This window comes from Vipera ursinii (genome assembly GCF_947247035.1).
Source record: "Vipera ursinii genome assembly, chromosome: 1".
Lineage (NCBI taxonomy): Eukaryota > Metazoa > Chordata > Lepidosauria > Squamata > Viperidae > Vipera > Vipera ursinii.
In genome coordinates this window covers 297586264-297594633 of record NC_139512.1, presented here as the reverse complement: position 1 = coordinate 297594633, position 8370 = coordinate 297586264, and the positions used below count along the sequence as shown (strand labels likewise).

At 44.6% G+C, this 8370-nt stretch overlaps 1 protein-coding gene across 1 annotated transcript in view; it reads left to right on the top strand.

Moving 5' to 3' along the window:
• Nucleotides 1–232: 232 nt before the first annotated feature.
• Nucleotides 233–8370, top strand: part of BTBD9 (BTB domain containing 9) — a 147591-nt gene continuing 139453 nt past the window's right edge. The window contains exon 1 of the mRNA XM_083349341.1: nucleotides 233–816. The gene's annotated coding sequence lies outside the window, so the exon portion shown is untranslated. The remainder of the gene's footprint in view (nucleotides 817–8370) is intronic.

The window sequence follows — 8370 nt, the reverse complement described above, 5'->3', positions numbered from 1 at the left end:
TCAAACAGATTTTGATTTCTGTTTTGAGCGCCTTCGCTGGCGCCCATCCGCCTGGGTTGAATGTCAGCCTTGAATTTCTCCCTTTTTTAAGGAGCGTATTTCCAAGAGGAGATAGGTAAAAGATGACGTGGCTTGTTTTTTTTTTATTTATTTATTTATTTATTTATTTATTTATTTATTTATTTATTTATTTATTTAATTTGTATACCGCCCTTCTCCCGAAGGACTCAGGGCGGTGAACAGGGCAATACATAATAAAAACAAGATACAAAAATTAAAAATTATTAAAAATTAATTCAACAGCGATGCCCGTAATAAATTAATACAGATTAAAAGTTAAGACCAATTAATTTATAAAACCCAACCCCATCCCATCAGGTCAGGCCGGCTTGTTCAAAAAGGTGGGTTTTAAGATCGCGCCGGAAGGAGCGGAGATCAGGCGCTTCTTTCTTTCTTTCCTTTCTTTCTTTCTTTCTTTCTTTCTTTCTTTCTTTCTTTCTTTCTTTCTTTCTTTCTTTCTTTCTTTCTTTCCTTCCTTTCTTTCTTTCTTTCTTTCTTCTTTCTTTTTTTTCTTTTCTTCGGAAATTACCCAGCGCCAAACAAAAAAAAAAAAAGAAAAGAACGATCTCCACCTCTGCCAATTTGTATCTTGCAATTTCTCCGGGAGTCTCGCTTTCGTTACCGTCGCGATGACGTCAGCGCGCCGAGCGCTCGCGCTGTCGTTGCTAGGGTGACGTCAGCGCTCGCGGCGACGCCTGAACGCCACGGCCGGCGGAAGGGGGTGGGGGAAGTGGTCCTGCTCCAGCGCTCCTGCCGGTAAGTCTGGCGGCGCTAAGGGCTCGGGAGGGGAGTTTCCTCGGGGTTCTCCCGCGCGCCTGCTTGCTCCTATGGGGCCGCGGCCCTGAGCATTTCTTAGCCACTCGGCGAGGTTGTTTCGAGGCAAAGCGAAGGGCATCTGTCTGATGGGGGATTCCCAAGGAGTCGTCGCGAGCTTTTTGTCAAGGGCAGGGGTCTTCAAACTTGGCCCTTTTATGACTTGTGGACTTCAACTCCCAGAATTCCTCAGCCAGCTTTGCTGGCTGAGGAATTCTGGGAGTTGAAGTCCACAAGTCATAAAAGGGCCAAGTTTGAAGACCCCTGGTCAAGGGCTCCGCATCGAGATGGGCAGCGGGTTTCCCGCGGGATTTTCCTGGGGTGCAAAGCGGCGATGGGGCTTTCGTTCATCCCATAGGGAAAGCTTGTCAATCTGGAATTTAGGATCCTGGGTAGGAGGGGCCGTTGTGTGTGCAGTTGACGCCCTTTACGTACGTGGGCCTTTTAAGCCTGTGCTTTGGAATGCAAACTCCAGGTTTTTGTGTTGTTTTTTTTTTTTAGTTCTTACTTAACCGGATTTGTATGTAGCTCTTTGTAAAATAAAATAAAAGCGAAACTGCACTATTGAAGGCCGTTCGTGTGCCAGGACCGTGTGTTTAATTAAATTTAGCAGAACGTAATTGCATCCCCTCCCCCCCCTCCAAAAAAAAACCACCTTAGGAAAACTGTTTTAAATAAAGTACTTAGTGACAGTTCTGTGATATTGAAATTACATTGCCCTCGTCCCCGAAATGTCTGATCAGCCTTATGAAAGGTAATGATCGTATTCTTTAGACTGCAACTCTCATCCACCTCGTTTAACTCAGTTGGGTTTCTAAATTAATGTGTACGCTATAGAATTCCACTGTTAATGCTGTTCGTTTTGTATATGGTACACATAAAAAGTCTTTATCTCTTATTTTCTTTTTTTTTAAATATAAAGTTTGGGCCAGTTGTACTGATAGCAGATTGATGTAATGATTGAAATCATATTCGCCTTTAAATACTCACACAACAGTGACGCTTGCTGGCATAAGCATGTGGTGCAAAATGCAATGTTGAAAAAGTGACAAAATGTACCTCACAATTTCATAATTTCATAATTTCAAAATTAAATTAAATAAATAAAAATAAATAAATAAATAATGCAAACTCAAGCACTTCAAATTTGTTACCCTATGTTTTATGTCACTGGTTTTTCATTGTGACATCACAAAATATATTTCAGTCCTTTGCTCTTGGTAAATCAGGGTAACATACTAAACCAAACAGTCAAAAAAGTATGGGGTATCTAAAAGGGAAGCTCCTTTGACAGAACCTTTTGAACAGATTCTTCTATTTTCTGCTTTTCAAAAACATATCAGCTTAATCTTATCTCATTGGGTTATGAGAAAAAAATACAGGGGAACTGCATGTAGTATCTTGAATTCCCAGATGAGAGTGTAAGAAATTTACTAAAGCATGTTTTTTTCCCATACAAATTATCTGCATCTGCTGTCTGTGGCCAGAGATTCTAGCTTTGGAATGCAAAGGTGTGCAACATATACATTGTTGTTTACTGTAACACTCAATAAGGCCTGGAGATATAGGCCATACAAATAACATTTTCTTTTTTTAAGACCATGCTATCCTTATCAATTTGTACTAAGTTGTGGTTCCTTGCTATAAATAGTAAAAGAAAGACAACATACATGAAATAAGTATCGGGTTTCAGACCGGGGCACAGGACGGAGACGGCATTGGTCGCGCTGGTGAATGATCTCTGGCGGGCCCGAGATAGAGGTTATTCTTCTGTCCTGGTCCTATTAGATCTATCAGCGGCTTTTGATACCATCGACCATGGTATCTTACTGCGTCGTCTTGAGGGGCTGGGAGTGGGAGGCACCGTTCTGCGTTGGTTCTCCTCCTACCTCTCGGACCGTTCGCAGACGGTGTTGGCAGGAGGGCAGAGGTCAAGCCCTAGGCCTCTTAATTGTGGAGTGCCTCAGGGTTCGGTGCTCTCGCCCCTCCTGTTCAACATCTATATGAAGCCGCTGGGAGAGATCATCCGTAGCTTCGGGGTGAAATATCATCAATATGCTGATGATACCCAGCTATTCATCTCCACCCCGAACCAACCCAGTGATGCCCTTGATGTGATGTCCCGTTGTCTGGAAGCGGTACAGATTTGGATGGGAGAAAACAGGCTTCGACTCAACCCGGCCAAGACTGAGTGGCTGTACATACCGTCATCTCGTTTAGTCCAAGAGGTTCCATCTCTGACTATAGGAGGAGAGATGTTACCTCCCATTGATAAAGCACGCAATCTGGGCGTCCTCCTAGATTCACGACTCAGTTTTGAAGATCACATTGGAACCGTGGCTAGGGGGGCATTTGCCCAGATTCGTTTTATATACCAATTGCGCCCCTTTTTGGACCGAGATGCCCTACGTACAGTCACCCACGCACTCGTTACCTCCCGTATTGATTACTGTAATGCTCTCTACATGGGGCTGCCCTTGAAGACCACCCGGAGGCTTCAGCTGGTGCAGAATGCAGCTGCACGGGTTGTGATGGGAGCTTCCCGATACTCCCATATTACACCCCTCCTGCGTGAGCTGCATTGGCTACCAGTTGCCCTCCGGGTGAGATTTAAGGTGCTGGTACTTACCTTTAAAGCCCTACATGGCTTAGGTCCGGGATACTTGCAGGACCATCTGCTGCCGGGAACAAATTCCCATCGTCCAGTACGCTCACACAGAGAAGGCCTCCTCAGGGTACCGTCAGCTAGGCAATGTCGGCTGGCGACCCCCAGGGGGAGGGCCTTCTCTGTGGGAGCACCAACCCTATGGAATCAGCTCCCCCCTGAGCTTCGGATAGCCCAAAACCTCCAATCCTTTCGCCGCGGCCTCAAAACACACCTGTTCCACCAAGCTGACCTAGACTGACAGGCATTTTAATTAATTTATATTTAGTATTTTTAATTCATTTTAAAATTCTCTAATTTTTTATTGCACTGATGTTCTCAATTTTCATTTTTATCTTGATTTATGTACTTATTATATGTTTTATTGTGAGCCGCCCTGAGTCCTTCAGGAGATAGGGCGGGATATAAATCCCATCAATAAATAAATAAATAAATAAATAAATAAATAAAATAAAAATAAAAGAAGGCATGTTACCTGGGGAATTCTGGAGTTTTGGAGTTAACATCAACATTTTAAGATTGACTGAGGTTGAGAAACACAACAGGTACTGCATAATGGTCCCACATGATCCAGACCACAGCATCTTTTCCCCCTTTGGATCTCACTTCCCCCACCCTAAAACATTATATTCTGTTACATTTACATATGTCATTTTTCTAAGAAATAAAGGTTTGGATTAAAGTTATTTTTATCCTCATTGTAATTTTGTGTGACATGATTGGTTAGGCTGAAAATAATTATTATTAGGATATGGTAATTCAATGAGAAATGGAGGATTAGGATTTGCTGACCCACCTGAGGTAGCAAAAATGTTTTGGATCAGCCCTTTCTGTCTGTAAACATCTGTTTTTTTCTGACAATATGCTTGAGACAATGAGTGGTCTATTTACATCTCTTTCCAGAAGAGATACATATCTGTGTATGTTTGTGAAAATTTGTTTGCTAAACCTATAGCACAAATATGAAGTGTGTTTTGCATTAACTACAAGATGTAACAAATGTTTTATGATTTTATTTTCTCTATGTATTTATTATATCTGTATCTGTTCATTCTGGAGAGTTTAAACTATTTTAGCCTTAAATCTCTCTGTGCAAATTTAAGAGAAACAATTGGTTTCAACCTTCATGATTGAGGAAGATTTTGAATTCAAGGCTCTGATCTAGAATTAATCATATCTACTCTTTTGATTCAGAACCACTGTATCACTGTGGTTCTTGGTTTGCTTAAAAAATTGTTTGCCTTATTTAAGAAGGATGCCTTGAGAACTAGGTGGATGAATATTAACACTGTAAGTAAAACTGTGATTTTGATAAGTTAGGTAAAGGTAAAAGGCTCCCCCGCACATGCGTGCTAGTCGTTTCCGACTCTAGGGGGCGGTGCTCATCTCTGTTTCAAAGCCGAAGAGCCAGCGCTTGTCCGAGGACGTCTCCGTGGTCGTGTGGCCAGCATGACTAGACGCCAAAGGCACACGGAACGCTGTTACCTTCCCACCGTAGTGGTCCCTATTTTTCTATTTGCATTTTTACATGCTTTCGAACTGCTAGTTTGGCAGAAGCTGGGACAAGTAACAGGCGCTCACTCTGTTACGCGGTACTCAGGATTCGACCCGCCAAACTGCCGACCTTCTGATCGACAAGCTCAGCGTCCTAACGCACTGAGCCACCACGTCCTTTGATAAGTTATTTATTGTTTATTTACCAAATTTACAGCTAATTGCCTAAAGATTCTTGGAGCTCTGCAATATTAAATGCATAAGAAAAAATATGCTACAAGAGTACACAAGTAAAAGATCCACGTACAAGTGAAAACATAGAATAAAATTAAATTTAAAAAATAATTACAACTGAACTAAGATGAAACCAAGGCCCCAGTGTGCTTTTGAAGAGCTCTGAGCAGTTTCTGAAAGGCACTCAGGCTAAGAGCCAATTAGGAATTCATTGGGAGGCTTTTCCAAAGGACTGGCACAGCCATTAAAAAGTAATGCTGCTAACAGTTGGCATTAAAGTAGATTGAATTGAATGGACCAATTCTGATGGGAGCATGCAGTCTTGCAGTTAATCAGGCACCAGGTCATGCAGGTTAATATCAGCACTTTAAATTTTATCTGGAGGTCTATTAGTAATCAGTGTAAGACCTACAGCACTTATATAATATGCTTCCATAGGCAAACACCAGTCAGTACATCAGACAGTACAATTTGAATGAACTGCAAACTGTATGAGATCTTCAAAGTCAGCCCCATGTACATCACATTGTAGTAATCTTAGGGAAGTCATTGTACCGAAGTCCTTTTGGCCAGATAGGCCCACAATGGTGCACCAGCCAAAGCTAGGAAAGTGCCCTCTTGACAGTGGCTTCTATCTGCTTTTCTAGTAAAATCTAGGAAAAGATTTTCCAGGGTAGCTTGGCAGTCGGTACACCAATAAGCTATATAGCTATGTAGTATTTAGATTTATTAGATTTATATACCGCCCTTTCCCGAAGGACTCAGGGCGGTTTACAGGGCATTTTAAAATCATACCAATACAAAATACAAAGTTAAAAGACAAATAAAAGATTAAATTATCCCTGAAAATAAAACCCAGTTAAAATTCTCAGCCTGGGTCAGAGAGCTCAAAGAGCCAAGTCTTCACGTCTCGGCAGAACGTAGGTCAGGGGCAGTCCTGAGCTCCACGGGCAGCTGGTTCCAGAGGGCAGGCGCACCCACAGTAAAGGCCCTCCCCCTGGGTGTTATCCGCCAGCAATCTTACCGGCGGCACCCTGAGAAGACCCTCTCTGCGAGCGCACTGGACGAAGGGAGCTTGATGTATGGCCCAAGAACTTGCAGCCTGCCCACTGCAGGAGCACTGCCTACACTGACTGATAAGCGTCCCAATAAATCAGTGCCATTACCCCCTCCGATGTTACTGGCCTTAAGGCTTGATGCAGGAACTTAGATCCAGCTGGGCAGACCTCATTCTTACCTTCACTCAGCCAAATGTCAATAACAACAACAGGCCTGACTGTTCACGTACCAACAAACCATGAAATGTGTAATGTTTTTACACTAGACCACGGGTCGGCAACCCGCGGCTCCGGAGCCGCATGCGGCTCTTTGAGCTGTCTCCTGCGGCTCCCAGTCGCCCGGTGCGCGCGCACCTCTCCAAACGGGAGGAGGTGCGCGCGCACCACTCCAAAGGTTTGGAGAGCTGCACGTGCACCTCTCTCGCACCTCCGCCCGAACACCGTTTGGAAACCTGCTGGTGTTCGGGCAGAGGTGCGGTTTGGAGACCTGCTGGTGCCGGTTTCAGCTTTCTAAACCGGCGCCAGCAGGTCTCCAAACCGTTGTTCGGGCGGAGCTGCGCGCGCACCTCTCCAAAGGTTTGGAGAGCTGCGGGACCTGCACGCGCAGCTCTCCAAAGGTTTGGAGAGCTGCGGGCACCCGCAGTTTTCCAAACCTTTGGAGAGGTGCGCGCGCAGCTCCGCCCGAACACCTGTGTCGAGACCTGGTGTTCGAGCGGCATTGCGGTTTGGAGACCTGCTGGTGCCGGTTTCAGCTTTCTAAACCGGCGCCAGCAGGTCTCCAAACCGCTGTTCGGGCGGAGCTGTGCGCGCACCTCTCCAAAGGTTTGGAGAGCTGCGGGCGCAGGAGACCTGCGCGTGTAGCTCTCCAAACCTTTGGAGAGGTGCGCGCGCAGCTCCGCCCGAACACCTGTGTCGAGACCTGCTGGTGTTTGAGCGGAGGTGTGGTTTGGAGACCTGCTGGTGCCGGTTTAACCGGCACCAGCAGTTCTCCAAACGGGTTTTCGGGCGGCAGTTTGGAGGTCCCAGGGGTGGCTCCGGCGATGCCCGGGCTGAAGGCGGCGCTGCAACCCAGCGCCCGTCACCACGGATACCCATCGCTGCTGGCGTGCAGGTGCGTCCACATAAAAAAAGTGGAACCGCGTGCGCGTGTATCCACACACGCGCGTGCGCAAAAAACAATGTTTTGCGCATGCGCAAAACATTTTTTAATGCGCATGCGCGTGCGTGGATGCACGCGCGCGGCTCCCACTTTTTTTTATGGCTGATGAAACCGGTTCCCAGTGGCTTTTTTGCTTTTTCAGGTTGCCGACCCCTGCACTAGACAGATCAGGCATTTACTAGCAACACCCTATGTCAGATTCACTAGCCATCTTGACAGAACAGACTACCTGGTTTCTCCTGCTGTATCGCCTATGCTTATGAGTCTTGCATATGATATAATGGCACCACAGGAGATCCTTGTCAGCTTGCACTGAACACTTTGTAGCTTGCCAGGTTTTACACTGTAAAACTTAAGAATTCCAGCTCCTAAAAAAACAAACTGCAGTCCACTGTTGACAGGCCATTTTCCTGGGAAATCTCTGACTGGCTCAGATAGAGAAAAGTTAATTGTTGATTTTAGGAAAACAAAAAGAAAACATCTTTCCCATGTCCACTGTACAAAAATGACAACCCATAACATTCATTGAAGAAGCCTTTATCTTAGAGTGGAGTGATCCACATTGATGTTAATAAAAGCAGTTTGCATTATTTTGATTTACTTTGAGTCTGAATGGAATACAGATCTAATAGAGAAAAATGTAATTACTCAAGTAAATTTTTAAAAACTAGCAAAATAGGAAAAAGCTGGAGTACCAGCGATCTGCTCTTAGGGAAGTCTTCTACAACTGCATAGATTTAACCAAAGGAAGGACAGAATGAACTTTCTCATACAAAGTGTCTTGTATGTGTAGAGCAAGTTCTTTGAAAATACAATCACACTGTAGACTATGCTAAAATCTAAATTATTTTTATTTAAGATATAGATAGTTTAATAGGACATTGCGA